Source organism: Gopherus flavomarginatus, chromosome 4 (genome assembly GCF_025201925.1).
Source record: "Gopherus flavomarginatus isolate rGopFla2 chromosome 4, rGopFla2.mat.asm, whole genome shotgun sequence".
Lineage (NCBI taxonomy): Eukaryota > Metazoa > Chordata > Testudines > Testudinidae > Gopherus > Gopherus flavomarginatus.
This window is the reverse complement of record NC_066620.1, coordinates 115,275,406-115,291,115: the sequence shown is the minus strand read 5'-3', so window position 1 is coordinate 115,291,115 and position 15,710 is coordinate 115,275,406. Positions and strand designations below refer to the sequence as shown.

At 41.7% G+C, this 15,710-nt stretch overlaps 1 pseudogene; it reads left to right on the top strand.

Annotated features, from left to right (window-relative positions):
* Nucleotides 1-3,765: 3,765 nt before the first annotated feature.
* Nucleotides 3,766-5,826, top strand: LOC127049239 (trace amine-associated receptor 9-like; annotated as a pseudogene).
* The last annotated feature ends 9,884 nt before the right edge of the window (nt 5,827-15,710 follow it).

Below are 15,710 nucleotides of genomic sequence, written 5' to 3'. Positions count from 1 at the left end.
ATTCGTCCACATGTTTGCTGACCCCCTCAAAGAATTCTAATAAGTTGGTGAGGCATGATTTCCCTTTACAAAAGCCATGTTGCCTCTTCCCCAGAAAACTGAGGTCATCTATATGTCTGATAATTCTGTTGTTTATTATAGTTTCAACCAATTTTCCTGGTACTTAAGTTAGACTTACAGGCCTGTAATTGCCAGGATTGCCTCCAGTGCCTTTTAAAACAATTGGCGTCACATTAGCTATCCTCCAGTTATCTGGCACAGACACTGATTTAAATAGTAGGTTACATGCTACAGTTAGTAGCTTTGCAATTTCATATTTGAGTTCCTTCAGAATTCTTGGGTGACTACCGTCTGGTCCTGGCAACATATTACTGTTTAATTTATCAGTTTGTTCCAAAACCTCCTCTACTGACACCTCAATCTGGGAGAATTCCTCAAATTTGTCACCTAAAAAGAATGGCTCAGGTGTGAGAATCTCCCTCACATCCTCCACAGTGAAAACTGATGCAAAGATTTCATGTAGCTTCTCCACAATGGCCTTGTCTTCCTTGAGTTCTCCTTTAGGACCTTGATTGTCCAGTGGCCCCACTGATTGTTTGGAAGGCTTCCTGCTTCCGATGTACTCAAGAAAAATTGCAGTTAGTTTTGGGTCTTTTGCTCATTGCTCTTCAAATTCTTTTTAGCCTGACTAATTGTAATTTTACACCTGACTTGCTAGAGTTCACACTCCTTTCTCTTTTGCTCAGTATAACAGTATTGACATTCATATTGTTTGTCTACTCTGACAAAAACCAGGAGCGAATTGTTACAAAAAAGATAAAAACTGGGACTATAAGGCTCCTATACTATTTAAGGTCCACTTTATACCCTATTTTGAGAACATAAGCGGTTCCTAGGCCTTTTGCTGTCCTATACACATTTTGCTCAGATTGGGAGAAAGGAGTAAAGTATAGTGTTTGGCATAAATGCTGCCTATATGGTAGATAAATTCATAGATTCATAGACTTAAGGTCAGAAGGGACCATTATAGTCATCTAGTCTGACCTGCACAATGCAAGCCACAGAATCTCACCCATCCACTCCTGTAACAAACCTCTAACCTATGTCTGAGTTATTGAAGTCCTCAAATCGTGTACTGATAATGTGCACAAAACTCTACCTATCTATCTTTGAATACTCCAACCTGTATTCTATCTGGCATGCCTGTGGCCTGAGTTTGCAGAGAACTTAGCATTTTATAGCATTTCTTTGTTCAGACCAGAGCTCTCACTGAAGATAACCACTGCTGTGAGTTAACAGCACTACTGCAAATCAGACTTGAGTTTCTAAAGTTGGGCACCCAGAAAAAGAGGACCACACAGTTAGTGTGAAAAGTTTGGTTTAAGTGATTTGCCCAGTGTCACATAAGAACTCTGTGGTAGAGGCAGGAATGGAATCTACTTCTCTAGTCAGGTACCTTCCTTCCTGCTTCTCCTCATTGCTCTCTAGGCATCAGCATGGGGACCATTGAGAATACATGAAAGGAAGTTTCCCTGCTCTCGGTTCCTGTGTCTTGTGCCACAGCTGCTTCTGGCAGCTGTGAGGAACAATTTTTGGGGAAGTGCTGCTGAGCCCTTACAGCACTGAGCCTGAGCATGCTCGATCATTCTTTGGGAATATCACAAATGAAGTCTGGTCAGCAAATAGCCCAGTGCAGATGGAATCTTCAGAAGTTAACTGCCAAACTAACCACTCTCTACTGAATATGCGTGAACTGAGATGTTCAAAGGCTTGTAACTTGGCCAAATTATGTGGATTTTCATGGCAAAAGGACATTGCTCCACCCACTGCCAGATTTCAAGTTCCTGCTCAAAACATGAAGGTGCTAGAATTTCTCAATGAAACAGTTAACAATTTTTTTTAACATGGACAAAACAACATATTTTCCCCTAATTTACTCTGAAAAACAGCAGAACCATTTTTGCTGACATTTTCCAATCAATCAATCAATCAATCAATCACCAATCAATCAATCAGTCAGTCAGTTTAAGCCAGAAGCATGGAAAATTTCAGCCCAAACTGTTATTTTAGCAAAATTATAAGCAACTGGAGAGGGGTCTTATAATAGGAAGCATCAGGCAACGTTAATACAGATGTCACTACCTGCACCACCTATAATAAAGTAAATTACACTTAGAGTATACCCAGATTTTGCATCCTGATTTCTCATTGACTGGGAAGCTCATTGGCAAAGAGTTGCTGATTGTGTTGGAAGAATGGGCTGCAATATTGTGTTGATATGTTAACAGTAAAAAACTTCTTTTGACCATTGAAATACATGCCTGAAAAAAATCCAGGCTCTTGAGTGTAATCCAATATTTTTATATAGTGCCTTCCAGAACAAGCTGTATTCTTTAATGTTTATTGTGTGGCTGGATCAAGAGAAACTTGATTACAGGAAAGCTAAAGAAACTCCTTGCTCTGGTAACAGTGAAAATAAATGTGTAAAGATTCAGATAGATCAGATGCCACCTAATCATTCACATATCTGGAGAGACAGAAGTAGCAGGGTCTGGTTGAGAAGCTCCAATCATTACTGGTAATGACACATATGAGAATCTAAGGGCCTAATTCTGTACATTGTCACACCAATTTTATGCAATGGCATTACGCTACTATCTGTCATAAAACTGGTGTAAGGGAGTGGAGGATATAGTCCTAAATATTGTTACTAAAAAGGCCATGAGAGTTTACTGGGCTTGTAGATAGTAGGACTGTTAAACTTAGTGGGGCTACTTATGTAAGTAAAGCTTCATATGTATGTAAGTGTTTTCAGGATGAGGGCTGAAGACTGGCATGAGACTGAGGACTTGTCTACTCTTAAAACACTACAGCATCATAGCTCTTAGCTGTAAACCCTACCTACATCGATGAAAGGGGTGCTCACATCAGCGTAGGAGAGGTGGTGATAGGCCAATGGAAAAATTCTTCTGTCACCCTAGTGCTGTCTATATGGGGATTTAGGTTGGATTAACTATGCCGCTCGAGGTGTGGATTTTTTACACATCTGAGCAATGCCTTATACTGACCTAATTTTCTAGTATAGATCAGTCCCAAGTTAAATATGGGTGGAAAGGAAATTTCCTGTTTTCTGCCAGATATTCCAGAGATACTGGAAAGTGTGATAGTAAATCATTATTTTTCCACACAAACAATTTAACAACATTTTTTACACCTCATTTTCAACTGTAGTGTTCCCATCCTCGGTCACAGGGGTTTCATTATTTGGAAAGATCAGTGAGTCTAATTCAGATTTATTGTTTTTGCTTTGGGAAAAGAGTGAACAGGCTTTGTCATTAACTCTGACACAAGAACTTGGGAGAAAACACTAATATAAATTGCAAGCCTTTTTCAGTGTTCTCTTCATACCTCAGTTCACATCAATTTATGAAAGGGAGTTTCTCAGAAGATGAGGCATTAGCAGGCAAAAATCAAGTAAGAATGACTCCTACTATTAAATCCAAACACAATAACCACAATAATTTCTTTTTTCTTATTTTAAATCACTAGGAAAATCTGCTGCTGCTACTGAGATCTTACATTTTATAATTTTTTAAACTTTCTGAATTTATCTTGATTTCTGTGATCAAAATAAGTTTGTGGAGTTATTCTGTTAACATGTCTATTTATTTTTTTCAGGAGAAGTTGGAAACAGGAGCATATTCTCCCTTTCCTAGATCATAAACATCAGTTCAGGAATTCAAAAATAAGACTTTGAGGGAAATAATGAATTCCACTTTTTTTGAAAAGAAAGATTTGCAATACTGCTTTGAAAACATGAATGAATCTTGCTATAAAACACCATTGTCTTCTGGACTCCGAGTAACTTTGTATATTGTGCTTGGTTTGCTGACGATTCTCACTGTGGCTGGAAACCTACTGGTAATTATTTCAATTGCTCATTTCAAGCAGCTTCACTCTCCTACAATTTTTTTGATCGCCTCTTTGGCATGTGCTGACTTTGGTTTGGGTCTGATTGTGCTACCCTTTAGCACTGTAAAATCTGTTGAAACATGTTGGTATTTTGGGGAAATATTGTATAGATTGCACTGTTGTTTAAATGTATCTTTATGCCTTGCATCAATATTTCACTTGTGTTTCATCTCTGTTGATTAATATGTTGCTGTCAACAACCCTTTAATTTATCTAGTTAAGTTCACAGTGCCTGTTTCAGGCATGTTCATAGGTGTTGCCTGGACATTTTCATTAGTATACAGTGTTTTTGTTGTCTTCACTGGGGCTAATGAAGAAGGGCTACAAGAATTAGTTAATGGTCTCTCATGTAAAGGGACGTGTCAGCTTATCTTAAATAAAACACAGGTGGTTGTATCCTCTCTCCTTTATTTCATACCTTTTGTCATGGTATAATTCCCCACTTTGAACCTTAGTGTCCAAAAGATGGGGTACCAGCATGAATTCCTCTAAGCTCAATTACCAGCTTAGTACTTGTAGCGCTGCCACCAACCAGGAATTCCAGTGCCTGGTACACTCTGGTCCCCCCAAAACCTTGCCCGGGGAATCCCAAGACCCAGACCCTCTGGATCTTAACACAAGGAAAGTAAACTCTTTCCCTCACCATTGCCTCTCCCAGGCTTCCCCTCCCTGGGTTATCCTGGAAGATCACTGTGATTCAAACTCCTTAAATCTTACAACAGAGAGGAAAATCCACCTTCCCCCCTCCTTCTCTCTCCCCCTCCCAGACTCTCCCTGAGAGAGAGAAAGTAATCCTAACACAGAGAGAAATTAACCTTTCTCTCCCCCTTCCCTCCTTTCTCCCCACCAATTCCCTGGTGGATCCAGACCCAGTCCCCTGGGGTCTCACCAGAATAAAAAAACAATCAGGTTCTTAGACAAGAAAAGCTTTTAATTAAAGAAAGAAAAACAGTAAAAATTATCTTTGTAAATTTAAGATGGAATATGTTACAGGGTCTTTCAGCTATAGACACTGGGAATACCCTCCCAGCCTAAGTATACAAGTACAAATTAAAATCCTTTCAGCAAAATACAAATTTGAACTCCTTCCAGCCAAATACACATTTGAACTCCTCCCAGCCAAATACACATTTGCAAATAAAGAAAACAAATATAAGCCTAACTCACCTTATCACCTAGTACTTACTATTTTGAATCTATAAGAACCTGTATAAGGGAGATTGGAGAGAAACCTGGTTGCACATCTGGTCACTCTCAGAACCCAGAAAGAACAATAACCAAAAACTACAGCACACACAAAAACTTCCCTCCCTCAAGATTTGAAAGTATCCTGTCCCCTGATTGGTTCTGTGGTCAGGTGACAGCCAGGCTCACTGATTTTGTTAACCCTTTACAGGCAAAAGAGACATGAAGTACTTCTGTTCTATTAACTCTTAACTATCCGTTTATGACACCTTTCTTGACAGCAATAGCACTTTACAGCAAGATCGTTGCTGTGGCTAAACGACAAGCTAGAATGATAGAGATTATGAGCAACACAACCCAGTTGTCTGATTTCAATAACAGAGTTAGCAGAAGAGAGAGGAAAGCTGCTAAAACCCTGGGTGTACCTGTGTTTGCTTTCTTGTTATTCTGGTCACCTCTTTTTATAACTGTAATAATTAATGCTTTCCTCAACTTCATAACTCCACCCCTTGTCATTCACATTGTGGTTTGGTTTGCTTATTCTAACTCAGCATTAATCCTTTGATTTACTCTCTCTTTTATCCTTGGTTTCGAAAAGCAATGAAAGTGATTGTGAGCTGTAAAATCCTCCGCCTTGATTGCTCAACAATGAGTTTATTTTCTGAATGAAAATGTATCTTGTACTGCTAAGTTCTGATTCCAGGTCACCGTCTTCCTTTATTTGAAAGGAAAAACAACACAATGGACAGTCTCCCAGGCTTTTATAGTTGTATACTTTGAATCCTAATGAAAATCATGTTGTTATTTTTAGTAAAATCCATTTCTTTTTTTTTAAATGTTCTGATTTAAAGTGTCAGTGAATATCTTTTTTTAATGAGGCTGAATGAAAAAAGAAAAATTTTGCTTAATTGACCCTTCTGTGTTTTTGTTAAATATAACATTTTTAGATAGTATTTCTGACAAAATGACAACACATTGCACTATAAACACTAGACATATTTAGCACTGATTGGATAATTTTATTTTGTATTTTTCTGTATCGCTGGTTGACTTAGAAACTCTCTGGGCCCTAGAATAGGCCACTGTGAACAACAGGAAACATATAGAGCCCATGAAAAACCTACCTAGCAGAGTTGAGGATGGCGTGGAGGGATGGAGGGAATAGGCATCTTATGAAACTAGCAAATAAGATGCAGATAGGACATCATAGTTGTTGCAGGGAAAATTCAAGTCATAATGGCAACTTCAAGATGTCCATAATTTTGGTCCACACCACTTTCCTCAAAGCTACTGGACCAAAACCAGTGTAGATAGACATACACTACTTGCACAACAATGAAGGTCTAATTAGATTCCATCTAGTGTCAGTGCCAAAAGCCCTATTGATTTAATGGTAGTCAGGCCATTCCTTTAGTCAGCAATAATGACTAAAATATCAAAAGTTTTATGACACTGTATGCTCTCCATGACTTTCTGAGCGACTGAATGGGGTATACAGGTCATTTAAAGCTTTTGAGACAACTCATGTAGACCAACTGTGTCCCAGTCCAGGGTCACCTTTAAAATATCTGAATGACAGGTGATTACTGAGAAGAAGTAGGTGATCTCAGGGAAGCAGGCTGGTGTTTATAAAGAAGACCATTCTGATAATCCTGTTTTTAGAACCCAAAGCTCTGTGAGCAAGGTGGACTAGAGGTCCTCTCTGTGCCAGCCACTTTTTCTCCCACAGAACCAGGAGAATAGAACAGGGGAGGGCATGCAGTTATTATGGCAGAAATAACTGCTCCTAATCTGGGAGAAGGCATGCTGAGAAACAAAAGGTCTGTATAAGCCCCCATCTGTTTCCACAATCAAGGAGAGAACCACAAGGAAGGTGGTCATGCTAATGGGCAAATTGCTGAGGCTGACTAAAATGTTGTCTTATAATTTCCTGTTAAAGAATAAGCTGCAGTGACCTCCAGGTAAATTACCTTCTCCTCTGTCTGGTTTGAAGTAGCTCCAGTGCTGTTGGTATGAGTGTGATAGCCTGAAATTTTATTATCCCTCCTCAAAGAACTCTGAACTTTCCCTGCAGTTTTTTGTATTTGTAGTTCAAATAGCAGCAAAATAATTGTAATAATATATGTTAAATCAATCCTCTCTCCGAAAACATGACTGGGTATCTTGATTTTTGGAGGAGTTTCCTGCACTTGGACTATCATGCTGAATGACAATAGACTGTTCTAATACTATGGGAGTTCCCAGACCACACTGGAGAAAGGATGAATGGTGAATAAAGGAGGTGATATTGAATGTCACTCTACATGCAAGTGCGGAGTATAACGGAGGTTGGGAACAGCACCCTGGAATTCCCGGGTTTCATATGATTCCTGATAAATGCCCCAAACATCCAGCAATGTGTTCTACGCTCCTCTCTGCCTACTTGTGAAGTTTTAAACCCTCCATAGGCACACTTCCCTACCTTTCTATCTCTGTCTCTTGCAAACTCCTGGTATGCTGACAATTCATGACACTATCATCTGACTCCCTGCAAGCTCCCTTCCTTTCTTGGATTCTCCTGTTTCCTGCTTCCCTGCCTTCTAGCAGTTCCAGGCTGTCCATGAGCTCCTGAAACATGTTCCTTGCTTTCTGCAACTCTTCTGCATTCTTCATGGCCCCTTTGCAAACAAGCCTTTGGATATCTTTCTCCTTTTCTTTACCACGACACTTCCTCCTATGGCTCTCAGCCATTCAGGACCTTCACTGATTTCACAAACAAAATGAGGTCAGAAACACTCAAGGCCTAAAAGATGCTTCCGCTGCAAAGGGTGGGGGCTATTTCTCCTATCTGAACCTTTAAAGCGCATTAGGCTGGTTTTATAGCTGGTCCTATTCTTTCTGAATTTGTTCACTCATTCGATGGCAGAAGATGGGAGGGTAATGGAAGACTCACCCTTCTAAGGGGCGAAAATCTTTCTTTCTGTGAAAAAAGAACAGAAGCACTTGTGGCACCTTAGAGACTAACAAATTTATTTGAGCATAAACTTTCATGGGTTGCAGCCCACTTCATTGGCTGCATAGACTGGAACATACAGCAAGAAGATATTTATACATACAGAGAACATGAAAAGGTGGAAGTAGCCATACCAACTGTAAGAGACCAATCATCTGAGATGAGCTATTATCAGCAGGAGAGGGAAAAAAAACACTTTATAGTCTTCTAGGCCCAGAATTTAGACAGGGTTTCAAAGAGTGTGGAAGGAAAGAGGTCCTGTGTTCTACATATCTCCAGATAAGCTTTCTGCAACATTGTATGTCCCCCCCTTGGGATATGGAAGATTTAGGTTTGATTTCCCTCTTCTGCCTGCCATAGAAAAGGGATTTGCACTTGGGTCTCCCACATTGCAGTAGAGTGGTCTAGCCACTGTGTTGTAGAATATACTGGTACAGGTTTCTCAGTCTCTCCTACTGAAACTATTCCACTATGTCTAAAATAGTTATTGGAGCAGGGACTTGGGCCTCCCACATCCTAGGTGAATGCCTTTACTGCCAGGCTGTAGAGTCACTCTTTTGCTCTTTGGCCCAATTATTATTCATTGTCATTAGGATTGACTGTGAATGACAATGAATAGTCATTGGACCAGGGGATGAGAGTGAAAATGACTCTACGGCCTGCTTGGCTCACACATCTTGGGGAACTAGGCAGTCTCCTGGCTTTCCCATTTCTTTCTCTTTTTAAGGGGCAGAGGTGGGAAAAGTCCCCTCCTTTCTTCCACCTATTTCATGTGCATTTTCACAGACAGCCTGTAGCTGCCGTGAGTGACAACAGCCTTCTATTTGCATCCTCTGCTTTTCTGAGTAGTGGAATAGAGTTCTTGCTCAAACCCATGGGTGGCGGGTACCATAGGCTGAGGGAGGCTGTGCCTGGCCAAACAGCTAAGTGTGACTCCACCCATGCTCTGCCACCAGGCTTCCCTCTTCTGCTTCCCACTCTCCGTGCGGCTCCAGTCCCACCGTGCTATTGCCCTGGCTCAAGCTCGGGCTGCAGTGCCTGCCCTCCCAGTGCTCTGAGGCTGGAGACGGCTACAGCCACACGCTGCCTGCCCTTCCGGTGCTTCGGGGCTGGGGCCATGTACCACTGGGGGCCAAGGGTGCAGAGGGCTGGGGCTTCACTGCCAGCCCTCCCAGTGCTAGGAGGTTTGGGTCAGCACCACACACTCTCCCAGTGCCCTGGAGCTGGGAGAGCTAGCTGGTGGGGGGGCAGTAGGGAGGATCTGGGGGGGGGGGCAGAAAGGGCAGGGCCTCAGGCAGAAGGAGTGGGGCTGAGGGCTAGCTTCCCCAGCCAGTCGTTCACACACTGCCCGTGCTCAACCCTGTAACATCATTTCCCAGAAAAACATCAAAAGGAGTATCCTCTGTCATCCTCACCACCAACAGCATCCCTGCACCCATCTGTTTCTCTAATAGGACCCAGGCTAAAGACAGAGCAAACGGTTTTATCCTTGAACTTTTACCCAAAGTTGTCTGCCTCCCAGCACCTAGTGTGGTTTCACTACATGGGGTGAAACTAGGATGTGGCCGATGCCTGTGTCCCTCTATGCGTGGAATTTATTCCCATTAACTTCCACTGTCTTCCCTCATTGGGGATCCATTGTTTTTGTTTCCATTTGGTACAGCAGGACTAATGTGCCAAGGTATTTAGAGTTAATTCTTAAGCACATACACTATATGCCCCAGATGAGTTGGTTGGGCAACTCCCTCCCTCCAGAGGCTGAGTCATGCAGTTAACTTCTTAAGTTTGGGATGCAGGCTGTCACTCTAGGACCAGACTTATGCCTAATGGATGAACTGGGCAATTCCAGATGACATGATCCAGTTTATTACAGACATGACACCGCTTCTCCCCAATCTCTCTGGGGTTCCTCAGAGCTGGCTTCCCTACCATTGGAGTAGGTCTTCTCCCCTGGGTGATTTTATCCATTTCTCATATCTGAAGAGTACCCCAGTGAGTTGTCCCTCCACTTTCTGTTCAATGTGTGGGCCATTCATCCCTGGCCTTCCTCCCAGACCCAGACCTGCCATCCACATAGCCAGTCACTCAGTTTGTGGCATAGAAGCATCCTGGCTTTTTATCCACTAACTACATTTAACATCATGGGAACAAATCATAATCTGTCCTAACCAAACCATTTTATACAGCTCATTCAATATACGACTCCAAAAAAATCAACCTGGTTTAGAAGGAAGTCAAAGAAGCTAGGAATTGTAGAAAATTGATAAGGGAAACAAAGGGACACAAGGAGAACTTTATGACCAGTAGAGTTAGGGACAATAAGGAGTAGGTTATTTTAAGTATATTAGGAACCAAAAATATCCTAACAATGTTATTGGTCCATTTCTAGGTGGAAATGGTAGAATTATCAATAGTGATGTGCAAAGGAGAGAAATGTTCATAAATATTTCTGTTCTGTATCTGGGGGTGATAAAAACAAAACAACAAATGATGTAGTCATATTAGATGGTGACACTCTTTCCATTGTATTAGTATCCTGGGAGGATGTTAAAGAGCAGCTGCTGAAGATAGACATTTTAAAATCAGGAAGTCCAGATAACTTGCATCCAGAGGTTTTAAAAGAGGTAACTAATTAGCTCATTGGATCATTAATGTTGATTTTCACTAAGTTTTGGAACACTGGGGAACTTCTAGAAGACTGGATGAAAGCTAGTATTTTGCCAGTATTTATTAAAGATAAAAGGGATGCCCCAGTCTGACATCTATCTCAGGCAAGATAAAGGAGTGTCTGATATGGGACTCAATTAATAAAGAAATAAAGGAGGGTAAATAATTAATGACAATCATTATGAGTTTATGGAAAATAAATCCTCTCGAACTACCTTGATATCTTTATTTTTTGATGAGATTATACAGTTGATTGGTAAAGGTAATAGATCTAATATACTTAGACTTCAAGGCATTTGACTTGATGCCACACAACATTAAAATTGATTAAAAATTAGAAATATATAAAATTAACATGGAACATATTAAATGGATTAAAAATTGGCTATGGATAGGCCTCAAAATATAATTGTAAACTGGCAATCGTTATCAAGTGAGTGTTTTTCGAGTAAGGACAGTTCTTAGTCCCACATTATTTAACATTTTTATCAATGACCTAGAAGAAAATATGAAATCACCACTGATAAAGTTTGCAGATGACACAAAAATTTGGGAAGTGGTAAATAATGAAGAAGACAGGTCACTGATACAGATATATCTGGATCACTTGGTAAACTGGGTTCAAGAAAACAATATGCATTTTAATATGACTAAATATAAATGTACATTTAAGAATGTAGGCCATCCTTACATGATGGAGGACTCTATCCTGGGAAACAGTGTCCAAAAAAGATTTGGGGTCATGGTGGATAATCAGATAAATATGAGCTCCCAGTGTGACTCTGTGGCCAAAAGGGAGAACAAAATTCCTTGGCTGCATCAACAGGGGAGTCTAGAGTAGGAATAGAGAGGTTATTGTACTTCTGTATTTGGCCCTAGTGCAACTGCTGCTGGAATACTTTTCTGGTGTCCACAATTCAGTAAAGATGTTGTGGAATTGGAGAGGTTTGAGAGAAGAGCCACAAGAATAATCAAAGGTTTAGATTTAGCAGCAGTTCTCAATCAGGGACACATGTACCTCTGGGTGTATGTAGAGGTCTTCCAAGGGATATATCAACTCATCTAGATATTTGCTTAGTTTTATAACAGGCTACATAAAACGCACTAGAGAAGTCAGTACAAACTAAAATTTCATACAGACAATGACTTTTTATACTGTTCTATATACTATACATTGAAATGTAAGTACAATATTTATATTCCAGTTGATTTATTTTATTTGATTTATAATTATATGGTAAAAATGAGAAAGTCAGCTGTTTTTCAGGAATAGTGATATTTTTATATCTGATTTTGTAAGCAACTATTTTTAAGTGAGGTGAAACTTGAGGGACACAAGACATATCAGACTCCTGAAAGGGATACAGTAGTCAGGAAAGGTTGAGAGCCCCTGTCTTATACTGGTAACTTAAAGAACTCAATCTACTTAGCTTACCTAACAGAAGGTTAAGGGATGACTTGATCAGAGGTTATTGATACCTACATGGGGAACAATATTTGAAACAGCCTCTTCAATCTAGCAGAGAAAGATATACAACAATTCAAAGGCTGGACATTGAAACTCTACAAATTCAGACTGGAAACAAGGTGTAAATTTTTAACAGTGAGAATAATGAAACATTGTCACTATTTACCAAGGATCACGGTGGATTCTCCATCACTGGCAATTTAAAAGTCAAGATTAGATTTTTTTTCTACAAGATCTGCTCTAGGAATTATTTTGGAGAAGTTCTATAGACTGTGTTATACTGGAGGTTAGACAAGCTGTTCACAATGGTCCCGCCTCATCTGGGAATCTTTGCCTCATTTGCAGAGAGAATCTATCAGCTGAGTCATGGAGTGCAGTGGTGGAAGCTTGCTGTGAATGGCGGTGGGGCAGAGGGATAGGAGGGGGATTGAGGGGAGTTACTGAGGCTCATTGGAGGGGGTAGTGTCACAGATTCTGGGCACACAATGCGGACCAGTAAGGGGTTGTGTCACCACTTGCACTACAACCCTGGGTGCCTTGCAATGCTTTGCTGCTGTAGCTCCCAGCATGGGACACTCACAGCCAGCTCACAATCATGCAATCACCACCCTGGATGTCTGTGTGCTAGACAGCCCTGGTTCAGCAGCTCGTCTACAGCCTCACAGCCCCACTCTGGCTTCCACCAGCTCTCATGACAACCAGCAAGTTGTCCCCAACACACTCCCAGTCCCCAATTTCCCCAAAACTCTGTGCCCTGAAGTATCCCGCCCTCTCCTGGACAGCTCAGAGAAATAATAAAGTTTGTTTGTTCCTGTATGGAGAGAAAAGCACATCACAGTTTATTAAGTTAACTGGGGTAAAAACACCCTTCCCTGCAAGCACAGCACTGAGTTGGTTTATACTAAAAACAAAACAAACCTATTAACAATAGGACATAGGTTAAGGGATGCCAGGTAAAGGAAATAAAAGTGGAGAAGGTTACAAGCAAATAAAAATGAAGACACAAATCCCAAAGTCCAAAACTTAATCTAGCAAGGTTCAGGCTTTGTTCAAGATGTTTTCTTGCTCAAATCTTCCTTCTTCCCAGCCATGGCTGACTTTCCCTCACTTAGAACCTTCCACAGAAGTACAAGGTACTGTCTTCCTTTGTTTTCCTGGGTAAGATTTTTGCCTAAGCAGATTTTCCACCTATATTCACTTTGCAGAGACTTCAACCCCCACCTTATTTGAAGGACCCATATTTCTCAACTTGCAAGAGTTCTGTTCTCTTTTATCTGTATAGTGATGGATGCCACAGATGGCTTCTGTCTTTGCTTACATTTTCCGAAGTTCAGTTACCTTGGTTCAAGAGGCAGAGTGATTTCATGCTGTTTTTCCCTTTCTGTGGATTCCCCATCCACCTGTTCATAAATGGGGTTTTTCACTGTTTTGATCCCACCATGCTTAATTTACATAGGAGACAGGTAAATAGCTGTGACTTCCCTCCTGTCTGGGAGAGACTTGTGTCTCCCTTTGCTTGGCAGAGTCTGTAAAGCCTAATATCAATGAGTATCTGTAATTCCTTCTAGAGTGTTTTATGATTATATTAATCTCCTGTGTGTCATAGGCTTTCATAAAACATCGCACTTGATAAACTTTTAGAATACAATAATATGGTATACAATCAGTTGATTCAATTGTTTCTCACTTGAGGTTCAGCCCACTGTCTGTAGAGCCCCGATAATATTTCACTTCCTTGCTCAAAGCTGTCTCCTCCCACATTTGTTAGCTTGTTAGCTCTGCTTACCTAAATGAAGATCCATTTACATATGTCTCTGCCTGCTCACCAGGCTGGTTAGAAAAACAAATGCAGATTCCTTTTGCTAGCAGAGACCAGTCCCCCTAACTTGCCGGGCTTAAACTCATTTTAGTCATCATTCCACCTTTTTTGCAAAACTCTAAACATACACTGCGTATGTACATGACTCAAGAATATTAATGATCAGTGAGTTATTAATTTTCCAATGACATATTACATGTCACCTTTTAGATAACTATCATGACACTAGTGTGTGAGGTGTAATGAGTTAACTCGGTCCTGGGATAGGGGTTGTTATAAAATTGGATGGGTGGGGTTCTGTGGCCTGCCTTGTGCAGGAGGTCAGACTAGATGATCAGATTGGTCCCTTCTGACCTATGAGTCTATGAGTCTATGAGTATGTCAGGCCTGGCAAAAGTTGCTGACAGATTAGTGAGCCACAAATGGGCCTCTATGGCACTGGTGCCCTGTGCTTTCCTACCCCTCGGTGGCTGGTGCCCGGTGCAACAATATTCCCTTGCCAATAGGCGCTGGTGCTCTGTCTCCCAACTAACCCTGGCTAACAAACACGCTTCAAGTCCTTCCCCTCTCCTGGATCTTCTCCACCTGCTCCCCTGCAGCCATATTTAATCTCTTGTGCTGCTGCTTCAGGTCCTCCTCTGGGTCCTGCTTTTAGCCCCTCCCCCCATGGCCCTGGCTAGGGTGGGAGGGGTTGAGAGCTCGCCTTCAGCTGGGATCAAGGTCTCAGCCAGGAGTTCTGTGGTCCTTTCAGCTCTGGCTAGATCTCTGAGCCCAGAGCCCCTACCACCTATGGTCCCACCCCATTCTGCCCTCACCTGCAACCCACCCTTGTTCCACCTCTTCTCCCATGGCCCTGATCCCATTCCACCCACTGACCCATCCCCATTCAGCCCCTTCCCCTGTGGCCATGCCCCCGTTCAACTCTCTTTCTCCCACCCTGGAGGGCCTGTGTCTCCCCCACCTCTCCGGTCCAGAGACTGGAAAAGCTCTGTGGCTGTGGTGGGGGTAGATTTTTCCAGGGATCCAAAATGCACCACAGCCCCACCACAGCAGCACGAGGTTTGGGAAGGCTTATCCTCCCCCAACCTCCATTATGCACCACCTATGCTCTGTCCCCCAGCCTTCCATGCCCCATGCACATGAGCAGGGGGAGAAACATAGATGGGTCCCACTCTCACTTCTGTGAGATAATGTGTGGGCTGAAAATATCAGGAGGGTGGAAAAATAGATCTGCTCCCCCAATGTTTCCATTGCAGGGGATCTAGTTCCCCTCACTCCCACCACCCGAGTGAGTTACAGCCTCCATAAGAGTCATCCATACGGGCAAGGTTATCCTTTTGGACCTCGGTCCCTGCAAAAAAATAAAATAAACCCTTTTCTCTGTGTCTCTCTAAAGCAGCTTTATTCCTCAGATTTGTACTGACTGCAAAGCATCTGTAGTCCCCACAGCCTGTCCCAAACATTGGACTGTAAGCATCTAGGGCTTTACCTTCCAAATACGGACAATAGAAAATGGAGCTGATCTACAGAGGGAACCCATTTTAAATCACAAGCCTTCTCAAAGCAGTGAAATAGACATCAATATATCATCCTCCTTAAACTGAGGA